The 16,429-nt window shown below is 40.3% G+C and overlaps 1 protein-coding gene across 1 annotated transcript in view; it reads left to right on the top strand.

The window, feature by feature from the left end:
- The first annotated feature begins 659 nt into the window (after positions 1-659).
- Positions 660-16,429, top strand: part of B3GALT5 (beta-1,3-galactosyltransferase 5) — a 68,836-nt gene continuing 53,066 nt past the window's right edge. Inside the window, exon 1 of the mRNA XM_033131651.1 lies at positions 660-724. The gene's annotated coding sequence lies outside the window, so the exon portion shown is untranslated. The remainder of the gene's footprint in view (positions 725-16,429) is intronic.

Consider the following 16,429-nt stretch of genomic DNA (forward strand, 5'->3'; position numbering starts at 1 on the left):
GACACCATCAGCATACTTGAGTGATGCTGATGACCCTGCAGACCTTGGCTTTCCTGTAGTGCCCAATATGGTACATCTGTGCCTCACCTTGAGTAATCTGATTCCTGGAAAAGAATTTGTAAATTATAATTTACAAAAAATTATAAAAAACATAAATTATGGCTTTTAGTTGGCCACTATTTTTTTTACTTTATTATATCAGTAATATATGTTTGAACAGAAGTGTATTTTTTTCCTTATTGAGGTAACTCGTCGTGAGATTCCCTGGCAGGAAGCCCCACCCAGACGTGACATAGACATAACATGAAGACATTTATGTACAGGCACAAATCCCATTTGGCAAGCCAAGCTGTGGGCATGGCTGTTGGTAAGGCCATACTATGCTCTCGAACACCAGAACCGACATGCATGATGTTTGGACATCAGAGGGTCACGATGGTTTTTAAAAATCTAATAATAAAACCAAGAGAAACCGTGCAAATAGAAACCAAGGAACTCCTCTGTTTTCCAGCAATGTCTGTAACCTGGAAAGCACCCTGGGAGGGCTTGGTAACTATGGCAACAGCACTGCCACAGTGAAGTGGCTGTCGGAGCTCAAGGCGCTCAGGCCAGGAGGCTAAATCCTCTAACAAAGCCTTTTCTGTGTTAAGTGGGCCCAGGAGAGCCACCGGTTGTGACAGTGGCTATGGAAAATCTTCAGCCCGAGGACCCGAGAGGGAAAAATGTGAGTCTTAATCTTCGCTCCATTAATTATTTTATGAGAAGATGAGTGAAAAATGTCAGCAAACCCCATGTAATTGGGGCTCCTGTCCTAAAGGATTCTTTGCTTCATGTGACATGTTCCCACAGGAGTGCATTTATTGCTTATCATCCAGATAGGATGCGTTCTTTAACTGTTGTCTCATTTTATGGACAAAGTGCACAGTCACCAAAGCTGTCTTGATGTCTCAGTGGGGTTATAAAAGCCATCCTTTCTACAGAGTTTGTTTTAAAATAAGGTCCCCTATTAGAATATTACGCTTGCATTAGATACTGCCTCAGCTGGTTTCGTCCTCAGTTACGTACTTAGAAATGAAGCAGGTTTAAAAGTAGCATTTTGTCATCATGCATGATTTCTAAGGTTGTCCACTTTAGTCACAAGATTTAGGGAGTTTATTGTCAACTAAGATAATCAGTGTGTTATGAGTTGAAGAGGAAATAGACACCAACTTAATAAAATCTCTGGGATGGGACGTGTTGAGCCTGAGAAGAGGTTTAATTTTGAATTCTAAAGAAAGAGGAGTGCTTAGTTTGGAAATTTTGGTGACGATAAAAATGTATCTGAATTCCAGTTCATTTTCATTGATGACAATAGCTATATTGGAAGGTATAATGGTAAAAAAAAAATCCTACATTTTGTGGTCTGATTCTGGTTTTCTTATTTTCCAGGTATGAGATTTGGGGTGAATTACTTAACCTCTTTTTAGAGTTCTTGAGTTCTAAAATGGGAACAGAAATAACAGCCCCCTTTTGAATGCTGTGAGCATTAAATGAGACAATCTCTGTGATGTGCTTTGTTCTGTGACAGGAAGAGATCAGCACTACTTTATAACATTGGTATATGCGTAGGAGCTCAGGTATGGCAGGGTTGCCTTCCACCCGCGGATGCTACAAGTAAAGCTGCAGTGAATACTATTTTCTTTTTAAAAAGGAGATATAGGGCAATTTTAATGTGAATTAGCCAACTTTGCCTTTCTTTAAACTTTTTTTTTCTATTTTTTGTTTTGGGCAAATACATATAACAAAATTTACTGTTTTACCATTTTTAAGTATAATCCAGCAGGACTAAACACATTCATGTTGTGCAGCCATCACCACCATCTATTTCCAGAACTTTCCATTTTCCCCAACTGAAACTCTGTCCCCATTAAACACTAATGCCCCATTCCCTTCCCCTGCAGCCCCTGGCACCCACCATTCTACTTCCTGTCTCTTATGAATTTGACTCCTCTGGGGACCTCATATATGTGGGATCATAGTATTTGTACTTTTTGTGATTGGCTTATTGCAATAAATATTATAAAGCAAATCTCCACCACGCGCTGTGTAAAAATTTTTATACCTAATATCAGAATTGTTGGGGTCATAAGGATGATTGGCTTGATTTGAGTAGACTGTACTCCAGAATGGCCCCCCCAGCTTTCACTCCTACCAGCCGAGCCTGCATGGGGGTCCCAGTGCCCCCACATCCCTGCCAGTCCTTGCCATCAGTCAGCTTTTGAATTTGTGCCAGGCTAATAGGTGTAAAGTGATTTTCTGTGGTATTAGTTTGCATTTCTCTGGTTAGTAATGGCCCTGAGCACATTTTCCAATGCAGGTCACCTTTCCCGGCCTCTTCCCTGTAAATGCTTCCATCCGTTTTTCTGTTAGTGTTGTTGAAATTTTCTTGTTGACTTGAAGACGTTTCTTGTTCTACATTTTAATAGCTTGTTGGTTTTATTCAAAATGGTTTTATGCAAAATCTCCCATTGTCATCTATTATCTTTGCACTGACCTTTTTCCAAACAAAAGTCCTTCATTTTCATGTAATCAAACTTAATGGTTTTTTTCTACATTTAAAGTTTTAATAAGTCGTAACCTACCTGTGGATCATAAAGGTATTCCCTTATATATCTTATTAACTTCATAGTTTTACATTTCTCATGTAGGTATTAAATCCTTCTGGAACTCACTATTATTTAGGTGTTGGGTAAAGATTCGATTTTATCTTGCTTGATATACTTAGAATTTCCCCAGTACTATTTACTAAACAATCTGTTTTTTCCTTTATGATTTTTGCCACCACCTTTATCGGATATTAAATTTCCATATAGATGTGGGTTTTGCTCTGCACTTTCTATTCTGTCTCCCTGATATATTTTCTACTTTTGTCCCAATGGCACACTGCTTTTTATTGCTATAACCTTGAAATATGTCTTTTTGTCCACTAGGACAAGCCCACTACTTCACTTGGCCTTTTAAAGTTCATTTATCATTTATAGATCTTTCTTTCTCTCTATATATCTTTTTCCTTTTATTTAAAATTTTTTTATTTTTATTGGAGAATGTTGGGGAATAGTGTGTTTCTCCAGGACCCATTAGCTCCAAGTTGTTGTCCTTCAATCTAGTTGTGAACGGTGCAGCTCAGCTGCAAGTCCAGTCGCTGTTTCAATCTTTAGTTGCAGGGGGCACAGCCCACCATCCCATGTGGGAATTGAACCAGCAACCTTGTTGTTGAGAGCTTATGCTCTAACCAATTGAGCCATCTGGCTGCCCCTCCAGCAGCTCAGTGGCAGCTTGTTGTCTTCAATCTACCAAGTTTCCCTGAAAATAAGACCTAGCCGGACCATCAGCTCTAATGCGTCTTTTGGAGCAAAAATTAATATAAGACCCGGTCTTATACTATATTATATTATATAAGACCAGGTATTATGTTATATTGTATTATATTATATTATGTTATGTTATATTATATTGTATTACCTTACATTATAAAGACCTGGTATTATATTATTTAAAGATCGGATCTCATATTATATTAAAATAAGGCCAGGTCTTATATTAATTTTTGCTCCAAAAGACACATTAGAGCTGATGGTCTGGTTAGGTCTTATTTTTGGGGAAACACGGTAGTTGTGGAGGGTGCAGCTCACTGGCCTATGTGGGAATCGAACCCACAACTCTGTTGTTAAGAGCTTGTGCTCCAACCAACTGAGCCATCTGGCCGTCCTCTCCATATATATTTTAAAATAAAGTAATATTGAGTTCCTCAAAACACCCACCTGGAATTTTCATTGCGAATGTACTGTGTTTAAAGTTTAGTGTGGGGAGAATGACATCTTTGAATGTTTTCCCTTCTAAAAGACATCTTTCATGGCCTCTTGAGTTCTTCACACCCTTGGACAAGGGTTAAGAGTGAACCCTGAGCGCTTCAAATAGGGTATTTTTGCCCCTGGAATGGGAGCATACCTCTCCTAGTCTCCATAACCCATCAAAATGGGGTTCAGCAGACTCTGGGGGGCTTTGGATGCTCTCCCAGTATCCCTGCCCGTGGAGGCAGAAGGAACTGGATCTTTTACCTCTGCCCACCTCCAACCCCCACAGCCTCAATACGCACTAACCAGTGTCCACCATGACTCATCTGCGTGTGTCTTGTAGCCCATTTGTGTCAATCACTGTGAGATGTCCTGGAACCCCAGGTCATCCCTGCTCTCCTCATTCCTAGCATCCATAGGTGTGTGAACATGGCTTGTATGTTCTGCATTTCCCGTTCTTCCCCAATTCCATATGCTGTTCCATTGCACACTCTGGAATACACTCTGCTGGGCCAGAGGTGGGGCAGGTAGTCCTCCTGCTCCTTTTTGCCCTTCAGACCTCTCTAAAGTCCTCAGCTCTGAATCTGATGTTGTCAAACCATCTCTCTCTCTCTCTCTCTCTCTCTCTCTCTCTCTCTCTCTCTCTCTCTCATTGCAATCATCCTATGATAGATTCTGGGTCACTTCCCCTTATTTCTCAATGCTTTTGGGCTCCTGGTTCACTGCCACTGTCTCCATCACTTCTCCATCCTTAATTCTTTATGATTTCAATACATGTAACTAATTCATCTAACAAGGAGCTTTCTTGTTCCTTGAACCCCTCTCTTCCAATCATTGTTTCCTGCACCTTCACCTAAACCCCTCGTTCTTATGGTTCATAATACCATAGACCACTGTTCTCCAATATGGTAGCCACTAGTCACACATGCCTACTTATATTTAAATCAATTAAAATTAAGAATAAATAAAAATTTGGTTCCTTAGTTGCAGTAGCCTCTTCCTTCCTTCCTTCCTTCCTTCCTTCCTTCCTTCCTTCCTTCCTTCCTTCCTTCCTTCCTTCCTTCCTTCCTTCCTTCCTAGTTATTGAAACCCAGAGCACTTTTATTATCTTTCATAATATGGACATTTTCTGATAAACTGTCCTGGGAAGGGGACTTCCCCAAGGAACTGGAAAGAGTTACTGTTTTTAAGTTCTTTAAATGAAGTTTGTCTTTATTTTTTGGCTGCTAGAACTGTCTTAGGATTAATTCATAGAAGGCACATTGCTCTTTATTTGTTGGATCTGTGTTTCATGCTTTCCATGGAAATGCCAGGCAAAATATCCTTGTCTTTTTCATGTGAACTTACTCTAGCCCTCCAGCCCTGCGGCCCCATCCATCTTTTTTCCTTCCATCATACACAGCTCCTCTTGCCCACTGGGGAATTAGCCAATCTTAATTCCACACCTGGCAATTTAGAAAGATGCCGAGCTCTCCTGGGATCATGTTCCCTGGACATGAGGTGCAGTGGACATGTTATCAGAGAGATGACCTTGATTGAACAGGCAACGCCACTCCCTGTGCTTTCTGCATCTGGGTGGCCCCGAGTGTTTGCTAAGAGCAGCAGGCAGCAGAGCAATTTAACACAAATGAATCCACTGAATGTTTTCAAACCTAAAGTCTCAATCCTTTTTGATTCAAGTTCTAGGGAAAAGTTGGAGCCAGTTGTGATTTAAAAAAATTATAATAAGATAAAAAATTGGTTCATTTGTCAGTGCCACCAAGAAATATTCACATGAGGAGGACTATCCAAAAAATGAAGAGTAGCTCTTTTCCAAGACAGATCTCTGGAACTCTCTCCCTCCCTTGCTCAGAACCACTTCCTCTCCTCAAATCTCAGTTTAAAACCTTCCTGTTTGCTTTAGCCTATGACTGACTCAGGCTCCATTCATCTTTCTTTCCTCTCTCTCCATGACCACATCCTTCCACCCTCACCATCTACTGCGAGAACACTTGCCTGCCTCTTTCCTCCCTCCATTGTTCAGCCCCTTTCCTGTTACCCTGCAGTGACAGCCTGGCATGCTGGGGTTCCTTGCCGGCCTGCACAAATCACCCTCTCCTGGCCCAGACAGGTTTGTAAATGAGGCCCTTCTCCACGTGGGTGCCAGCATCTCTTCCTGATTCTCAGAGGAGAAGATAATGAATTTTAATGGTACTTCCGCCTAGAAAGGCACTTTGCAAGTTGTATTTCACAAGTTACAGACTCAGAACCTTGAGAAGCAGAACACAGTAAACCTTGTGATAGACCCACAAAGCTACCCACCCCCAGCCCTGATTCCCTAGGGACAATTCAGGTGAGGCCTGCAGGAGAGTTTGGGAATAAAACACAGGCCAAACCAGGACTATCGTTTCACCTTCAGAATAGAGTTATAATTGTCTCAGCTGTGCTTCATATTTCCTTCCAATAACGAGGAAACGAAAGTCCTCAGCAGTTCTAAGGCAGGATTGGTCCTGGTAAAACAGTCCCAGAATATGCATAGGCCCAAGTGTTTTCATTCTTTTTGTGCAGGATGTATACAAGCAGTACTTTCTTTTTTTCTTTAAAGTTTATCGGGGTTACAATTCTAAGTAAAGTTACATAGATTTCAGGTGTACAGTTCTGTAATACATTATCTGTATCTCACATTGTGTGTTCACCACCCAGAGTCAGTTCTCTTTCCGTTACGATATATTAGACCCCGTTTACGCTCTTCTAGAGCCCCGTTCCGCCCTCCCCCCTTACCCTCTGGTAACCCCTAAACTATTGTCTATGTCTATGAGTTTTTGTTCTTTCAGTTGCTTGTCTTGTTCTCTTGTTGTTTTCAGTTGTATATACCACATATCAGTGAAATCATATGGTTCTCTACTTTTTCTGTATGACTTATTTCGCTTAGCATTATAATCTCAAGATCCATCCATGTTGCCACAAATGGTCCTATTTCATCTTTTCTTACCACCGAATAGTATTCCATTGTGTATATATACCACACCTTCTTTATCCATTCATCTATTGAAGGATATTTTGGTTGTTTCCATGTCTTGGCTACAGTAAATAAAACTGCAATGAACATTGGAGTACACTTGTCTTTAGGGATAAATATTTTCATATTTTTTGGGTAGATACCCAGGAGAGGGATTGCTGGGTCATATGGTAATTCTATTCATAATTTTTTGAGGAACCTCCACATTGCCTTCCTTAGCAGCTGCACCAATCTGCATTCCCTCCAACAGTGTATGAGGGTTCCTTTTTCTCCACAGCCTCTCCAACACTTGTTACCATTTGTCTTGTTGATGATAGCCATTCTAACTGGGTGAGGTGATATCTCATTGTGATTTTTATTTGCATTTCTCTGATGATTAGTGATGTTGAGCATTTTTTTATATGTTTATTTGCCACTTGTATGTCCTCTTTGGAGAAATGTCTCTCCAGGTCTTCTGCCCATTTTTCAATTGAATTTTTGTTTTTGTTTTTTGTTGTTGAATTGTATGAGTTCCTTGTATATTTTGGATATTAGCCCCTTATCGGAGGCACTGTTTGCAAAAATCTCCCATTCAGTTGCTTGCCTCTTTATTTTGTCGATGGTTTCTTTGGCTGTGCAGAAGCTTTTAAGTTTGATATAGTCCGATTCATTTATTTCAGCTTTTACTTCCCTTGTCTTTGGAGTCAAATTCATAAAATACTCTTGGAATCCAAGGTCCATAAGTTTAGTACCTATGTTTTCTTCTATGCAGTTTATTGTTTCAGGTCTTATGCTTAAGTCTTTGATCCATTTTGAATTAATTTTGGTACATGGTGACAGACAGCAGTCCAGTTTCATTCTTTTGCTTGTGGCTTTCCAATTCTGCCAGCAGAATTTATGAAGAGGCTGTCTTTTCTGCATTGTATGTTTTTTTGCTTCTTTGTCAAAGATTATCTGTCCATATTTATGTGGGTTTATTTCTGTGTTCTCAATTCTATTCCATTGGTCTATGTGTCTGTTTTTCTGCTAATACCATGCTGTTTTGATTATTGTTGCCCTGTAGTACAAGCTAAAGTCAGGGAGTGTGATACCTCCAGAATTGTTCTTTTTTCTTAGGATTGCTTTGGCTATTTGGGGTCTTTTGTGGTTCCATACAAATTTGATGATTTTTTTGTTCTATTTCTTTAAAAAAATGCCATTGGGATTTTGATGGGGATTGTATTAAATCTGTATATTGCTTTGGGTAAGACAGCCATTTTAACTATGTTGATTCTTCCAATCCATGAGCATGGAATGTCTTTCGATTTCTCTGTGCGTTCTTCAATTTCTTTTAAAAATGTCTTATAGTTTTCATCATATAGGTCTTTCACATCCTTGGTTATGTTTATTCCTAGGTATTTTATTCTTTTTGTTGCAATTGCAAAAGGAATTATTTTTTTTAACATTTTTTTCTGAGATTTCATTGTTAGTATATAGGAATGCAGTGGACTTTTGTACATTGATTTTGTAGCCAGCAACTTTACTGTATTTGTTCATTGTTTCTAATAGCGTTTTGGTGGAGTCTTTAGGGTTTTCTATGTATAATTTCATATCATCTGTAAAGAGTCACAATTTAACTTCTTCATTCCCAATTTGGATGCCTTTTATTTCTTTGTCTTGCCTGATTCCTCTGGCGAGGACTTCCCACACTATGTTGAAAAGCAGAGGTGATCGGGTACAGCGCTGTCATGTTCCTGAACGTAGAGCAAAGGGCTTCAGTTTTTCACCATTAATTATGATATTAGCTGAGGGTTTGTCATATATGACCTTTATTATGTTAAACTATTTTCCTTCTATACCTATTTTATTAAGTGTTTTAATCATAAATGGATGTTGTATCTTGTCAAATGCTTTTTCTGCATCAATTGATATATGATTTTTGTCCTTTATTTTGTTTATGTGATATATCACATTGATGGATTTGTTCATGTTGAACCATCCTTGTGCCTCGGGGATGAACCCCACTTGGTCGTGATGAATAATGTTTTTAATGCATTGTTGTATTCGATTTGCTAGAATTTTGTTTAGGATTTTTGCATCTGTATTCATCAGAGATATTGGTCTGTAGTTTTCTTGTGTTGTCCTTACCAGGTTTTGGTATCAGGGCAATGTTGGCCTCATAAAATGAGTGAGGGAGTACTGTCTCTTCTTCAATTTTTTGGAAGAGTTTGAGCAGGATTGGTATTAGATCCTCTTTGAAGGTTTGGTAGAATTCACTAGTGAAGCCATCTGGTCTTGGACTTTTGCTTTTGGGAAGGTTTTTGATGACTGATTCAATTTTGTTACTGGTGATTGGTCTGTTTAGATTTTCCAGTTCTTCATGGTTCAGCCTAGGAAGGCTATATGTTTCTAAGAACTTGTCCATTTCTTCTAGGTGATTGAATTTGGTGGCATATAGTCCTTCATAGTATTCTTGGATGATCCTTTGTATTTCTGTGGTGTCCGTGATAACTTGCCCTTTTTCATTTCTGATTTTGTTAATTAGTGTCTTCTCTCTTTTTATCTTAGTGAGTCTAGCCAAGGGGTTGTCAATTTTGTTAATCTTTTCAAAGAACCAGCTCTTTGTCACATTAATTTTTTCTATTGTCTTTTTGTTCTCTATTTCATTTAGTTCTGCTCTGATTTTTGTTATTTCCTTTCTTCTGCTGACCTTGGGTTTCATTTGTTCTTCTTTTTCTAGTTCTTTAAGGTGTAACATGAGGTTATTTATTTGGGATTTTTCTTGCTTCTTGAGATAGGCCTGTAATGATATAAATTTCCCTCTTAAAACTGCTTTTGCTGCATCCCCAAAATTTTGGTAGGATGTATTTTCATTGTCATTTGTTTCTATGTATCTTTTGATCTCTCCTCTAATTTCTTCTTTGACCTGGTCGTTCTTTAAAAGTATGTTGTTTAATCTCCATGTATTTGTGTTTTTTCCTGCTTTCTTTTTGCAGTTGATATCCAATTTCAAAGCCTTGTGATCAGAGAATATGCTTGGTATGATTTCAATCTTCTTAAATTTGCTGAGGCTAGTTTTATGTCCCAATATATGGTCTATCCTTGAGAATGTTCCACGTACACTAGAAAAAAATGTACAGTCTGATGTTTTAGGATGAAGTGCTCTATATATGTCAGTTATGTCCTTTCATCTGATGTGTCATTTAGGGCTGCTATTTCATTATTTAGTTTCTGTTTGGATGATCTATCCATAGCTGTCAATGATGTATTTAAGTCCCCTAGTATAATTGTGTTTTGGTCAATTTCTCCCTTTAGTTCTGTTAGTAGTTGCTTGGTATATTTCTGTGCTCCCTGATTGGGGGCATAAATATTGATGACTGTTATGTCTTCTTGTTGTATAGCCCCCTTTACCATTATGAAATGTCCATCTTTGTCTCTTGTTACCTTTTCCACCCTGAAGTCTGTTTCATCTGATATCAGTATGGCTACACCTGATTTTCTCTGGATACCATTTGCTTGGAGTGTCAATTTCCACCCTTCACTTTGAGTCTATGCTTGTCCTTGTAGCTGAGATGTGTCTCTTGGAGACAGCATATGGTTGGGTTTAGTTTTTTGATCCAATCTGCTATTCTGTGCCTTTTTATTGGTGAGTTCAGTCCATTTACATTTAGGGTGATTATTGATATGTGAGAATTTCCTGTCATTCTATCTTTAGTTTTCTGGTAAGGCTGAATCTCCATTGTTTCTTTGCCTTTTTGTTGTTGTCTATTATTTCTGTGTGGTGGTATTCTATGATGTTTCCCTTTGTTTCTTCTTTTATTACAGTATATATTTCAGTTCTGGATTTTTTTTTTGAGTGGTTACCCTTAAGTTTATGTAAAAGAAAGTTTGATATATTCCGTTTTCTTCAGCACGCTTACCTTGTCGATTCCCATATTCCAGTTCAGGTCTTTACTCTCCCTCTTTTTACGTTTTGGTTGCCACAAATTGTCCCTGTTGATGATGGTCGAAGAGCCTCGTTTAGTATTTCTTGTAGTGCAGGTCGTGTGTTAGAAAATTCCCTCAGCTTCTGTATGTCTGGAAAGGTCTTTCTTCCTCCTTCATATCTAAAGGATATCTTTGCTGGATACATTATTCTTGGCTCATAATTTCTCTCTTTCAATAGTTTGAATATTTGGTTCCACTCCCTCCTGGCTTGTAGAGTTTCTGCTGAAAAATCTGATGATAATCTAATGGGCTTTCCTTTGTAGGTTACTGTCTTCTTTTCCCTGGCTGCCTTGAGGATTCTTTCTTTGTCGTTGATTTTATACAGCTTCAATACAATGTGCCTTGGAGAAGGCCTGTTGGGATTGAGATAATTAGGTGATCTATTTGCTTCTTGGATTCGAGGATCCAGTTCTGTCCACATGTTTGGGAAGTTCTCATTGACAATTTGTTTGAATATATTCTATGTTCCCTTCTCTCTTTCTTCTCCTTCTGGTATGCCCATTATTCTTATATTGCTCTTTCTGATGGAGTCAGAAACTTCTTGTAGAGTTCTTTCATTTCTTTTAAGTCTCAAGTCTCTTTCTTCTTCCATCTGTGTAATTTCCAGGTTTCTATCTTCAATTTATTGAAGAATCACTGATTCTTTCCTCCATCTGGTCAACTCTACTACCTAAGCTGGCTATTTCATTCTTAATTTTTTCTATTGAGTACTTAATCTCCAGAAATTCTATTTCGTTCTTTTTTAAAATTTTAATCTCTTTCGTAAAATGCTCATGTTGTTCTTTGATTGTGTTTCTGAGTTCATTAAACTGCCTTTCTGTGTTTTCTTGCATCTCGTTGAGTTTTTTCAGAACTGCAATCTTGAATTCTCTGTCATTTAAGTCACATATTTCCATATCTTTAAGTTCCTTTTCTGGAGACTTTTCGCTTTCTTTCTGAGCTGTCTTGTTGCCTTGGTTATTCATGGAAATTACTGATTTATTATTTCTCTTCCTAGACATCTATAGGAGAGGCTTCTGCAACAGGTTGATAGGAAGAGGTCTTTCTTTTGTTTTCCAGTACTTGTTGGTAGAATGTTTTATTTTCTCTCCGACTGCAGCGTTTTTTTCTCTCTCACACGGTAGTGCTATGTTTTCTGTGCACTATTCCAGCTTCTCACACAATGGCGGGATTCCCTGGGAGATGGGCTACTCCTCTGTTAATAGTTCGCCTGGGTCACAGGGCGCAGTGTCCATGTGGGTATGCAGAGAGCTTTTGAAGTTCCAAAGCTCTTCCTGCACCAGATTTAGAGCCCGTATGTTTCAGCAGTTCTGTTTACTCCTGCAGAGATCCCCTCAGATAGGTGGGGCCAGGGGCAGGGTCAATTGTGAGAGGTGGACCAGAGCAATGGTGGCGACCACCACCACAGCCGGTCCTGCTTCCACAGCTCCCTCCCATTTGCCAGAACTAGTTGGGCTGCAAATCTGTGTCTGCGGTCCACAGTTCTCAGAACAGCAAATATTCTGTTCTTTTGATCTGAGACTGCTACTGTTCCGCTTCTACCAGTGGGCACATGGGGGCGGGGCGAGCTCTGGGAGAGTAGGGAGGGGCGGTTAGTCTCAGTGCCTAAGGCTTCCGTTCTCTGCTCCGCAGTGAGGGCTTAAACCACTATTTTCAGCTTTCTTCCCTCAGTCTTTGCTCCGAGGTCTCTGCCATGAGCATTGGGTTCAGCCGTGTCATATGCTGTCCCCTCAGCCCTATGGGCCATAAACGGAGCCCTAGCAGTCTGAGTTCTTCCCTCTCCCGCAGCTGCGGTAGTTCCGGGATACAGCGAGCTCTGAGCACTGAGCTAGGTCTGCGTCCTGCGCCCGTGGGGCTCCGTCTCCGCACTTCTCCCCTCCCTCACTCCCCCCCACCTCTTGCGCGATTTGCCCACCTCTAGGTGAATTCAGTAGTGGGCCTCTTCGTCTTGCCTGTCTGCTGTGCAGGGAATCCTTTGTGGAGTTACAGTTGTTCGATTAGTTGTAAATTCCAGGCGAGATTTACAGAGGCTCACCGCACGCCGCCATTTTGATGACGTCTGGTGAAGTACTATATTTCCTAAGCTCTCCCAGATTTTACAACAGGCAGAATATAAAAATTTTGTTCTTTGGACCCAAATGATGTGCAGATTTTGGTAACTGGCAGAAAAGGGAAAAAAGCTGGATCAGACTGTGGTCTAAACATTATGTAAACTTAGATGTTATGAGCTCATACAGAGTCTACAAGTTGTCTGTAACATTTGTTAAAAATATCGTAGTATAATTTTATTTTCTCCTTTCTCATGCTTGCCCTCTGAATTTCTGGTCATCTTGATGTAGCATTTTTCTTTTTTTGATTTCTATTTATGTTCATTTTATTTTAAACTATACCTAAAATGTCTGTTGCCTAGTTTGATCACTAATTAACTTCTAAAAACATTTCTTCTGGCTAAAGTACAGGAGGTGTAGCTGTGGTTTTCTCAAGAACTGAGGAAGCCACAGAAAGAATGATGCAATGTCCTTACAGAAAACATCTCACAACTCCAATCTGGGAATCAGAGAAGAACAGTGCACTCTGACTTTGACAAAAGATGAAGATGAGTGGGGAAAGTTGCTCTAATTTTCCTTTTAAACAGTTTAGTTCCTTCAGAGTCCCTCATAATCTGGCTGCTTAGGTGCACATTTTGTAGGGAGAGGTTGTAAAGGGGTGGGAGAGGAGGAGGTGGGGGGAAGAACTCTAAACATTGGTGAGAAATGAGGGAATGATTTGGGCTAAGTTTAGGATTTTCTCAAGTATGGTTTATATTTATTGTTTATAAATGCATCCTGAAAAAACAAAATATGTAAAGACTTTAAAACCACTTGATGGCCACGTGTATTTTAATTTTGGGTGAAAGGTGAGAAGAACTCTCCAGTGCAAGAAATGGAAACAAGTAGAAATTGGTCCTTGGGCACATGGCTGGCCTGTTTGCAGATGGCAGAGAGCACACACCAATAACAAAGAAATTGAGCTATGAACTATTCTGGAACCCAGTGAGTGGATTATAAAATGAATGTTTTATGCTCTGAGCCAAACTTCTCTGTTTGGGCAGCTCCACTGCTCTGTTGCATGATGATGAGTGGGTTCCCCTCACACTCAGGCAGGTTTCTATATAACATGGCAGCACATACAATTTGTGCATTGATTTAATTCACTTAGCAAGTTTATACCAATCATAACATTTTTTTTTTTTTGCACTGGCAGGAGAAAGAGAACCATGAACTATATATACTGCTTGAGAAATTATATTTTTGAAAAAGACCTTTTTCTTGGAGAAAAAGCAAAATTAATGACTATGTGACTTTATAGAAATAATGCGCAGAAGACAGTAAGGCACTCTTGCACCTGAAATAGTCTCCCAGGTTGCAAGTCTCAAGTAAATTATAGTGATTTAAAAGGGATAGGAATGGATTTTTGAAATATGGAGAGGCAAATTTTAAAACAATATTGTAAATATTGGTACCAAGCCAAGCATTTTAAGTGCTTTCTTTCATAATGCAGCTCCTCGTTAAATAGGTGTGGTTACAAGCTTTCAAAGGGCATCATGGGAGAACTCTCCTGGTGGCCAGATGTAGCACAGAGACACTCCCCCTCCTCTTGCAATGCCTACTGAGGAATTTAGGAATTGATGTGCTTCAATAATCCATAACTGATTAAATCAAAATTTGTAGTTATTTATAAGTCTCAAAACTTTGTCACCAGAGACAAAATACTTTGGGGGTATGAAAGAAAAACAGGTTCAAAAGATACCTGCAAAATACACTGTTAATCCAAGTTTGGGAAAGTGAAATTTTAGAAGATCCTAAGGGAAAGGCAGGGCTGGGCAGCTGATCTGCTGACCTTCACAGGCCCCCACTGGATGTGGCTATGGGTTCCACACATAGGGAGAAATTTATCCCTGAGCCCCATAAAGTCTTAATCAAAACATCCCTTTGCCTCTTACTTATAACACTACTTTCTGAAGGAGACCCAGAGATGGGCAGGGTTCCCACATTCTGCCGTTCTCTTTTCCTGGTTCCCTCCAAGTCTCTTCCCTAGGGCCCGAGCCCCACGTCCTCCCTCCTCCTTTAACCCCAATGTCACCTTACCGCAATCAGCTTATGAAAATGGATGTCAGGGTGGGGTGGAAGAAATACCTAGCCCCACACTCCGTCTGCACTCGAGCTCCACTTAGACTCACAGCTACACTTAAGTAAAGTATGTAACACAGTGCTTGGCACAGAACAGGAGCTCAGTAAAGAAATGGTGGCTGATAGGATTGGGACCAACGCTTGGGTTGCATGCAACATCCTCATCTATGTGTACAGTATGTAAGGGAACAATGGCCCTCACGGCAGTGAATGATCTGCTCTACACAGCAGTCTAGTTGGCAGGTCATATCTGTGACATGGCAGGGGTGAAATGTGGAGTTAAGGACTCCGGGCGCTTGTACAGGTCTGGGTGGACCCTGTGTAGAGTTCCTCTTGTCTGTTATCAGGGTTCCCCGGCTTCCAGATGGGCACTCCTGACATCATTTCCAGAGCAGGACTGAACCGATGTGCTGAACAGGCACTCAGCCGCTCCATCTACAGCTCTCATCCCACTAGGGGTACTTTCCTCTGCTGTGCTTCTCTTCCCTTTTCTGTTTGTCGTCCTTCTCATCATACCTCCTGTGTTTCTGACTTCCCTGGGAAAAGGCTGGTCTTTCATAGATACCCAGCCAGCTAGCACCCGGCTTTCCATAAGAACTATGCCCTTCCATAAGGCCATAGTCTTTGGAGCCTTGGTTCTTTTCAGCTGATTTTGTCTTTTGATACTGAAGACCTGCTTCTTCCAGATTAAAATGACTTTTGGGGCTGAGGCTGGAGGTGGGCTGTGCTCCGAGTTGAATTTTGTTGCCCCAAATTTATAAATTGAAGTCCTGACTCCTAGTGTCTCAGAAAGTGATTGTTTTGGGAGACAGTGTTTTAACCAAGTTTAAATGGGGTCATTATGGGGTCTTCTGATCCAATACGACTGGTGTCCTTGCAGACGGGGAGAACGCCATGTGAGCATGAGGACAGCCACCTGAAGCCAAGGAGAGGGGGTCAGATCCTTCCGCCCAGCCTCAGAAGGAACCAGCCCTGCCCACACCTTGATTTCAGACCTCTAGTCTCTGGAACTGGGAGACAACACATTTCAGTTTAAGCCATGCAGTCTGTGGTACTTTGTTATGGCAGCCCTAGAACATTAAAATAGGATGACTGACAGATCCAGAGCGATTTAGGAAACCTCATGGTTCAAGACAAGTATGATGGCAAGAAAGAAGGATATATACTTACGTATATAAACGTATACCTGTACATATGCATATACATGTACATTTGTATAGTCTCATTTTATTTATGTGTAAGGAATGGGGAATCCTTTCGGACAGGGCAAGATGCATGCCCCTCAGTTGATGTGTTTGGATGGGGCTAAGCTGCCAGCCTCTGTGCCCTAGGGAGGGTGGCTCCTAAAACAATGTCATGAGCAACTGCTTCAGAATTTCACCTTGGGTAAGTGCCCTGAGGACTGAATGGCTTATTTAGAAATGGTTTTGTCACTTTTGGTTGAGAACATCCTCTTTGCCAGACATTACTAAATCCGATGCTTC

This window comes from Rhinolophus ferrumequinum, chromosome 2, assembly GCF_004115265.2.
Source record: "Rhinolophus ferrumequinum isolate MPI-CBG mRhiFer1 chromosome 2, mRhiFer1_v1.p, whole genome shotgun sequence".
NCBI lineage: Eukaryota > Metazoa > Chordata > Mammalia > Chiroptera > Rhinolophidae > Rhinolophus > Rhinolophus ferrumequinum.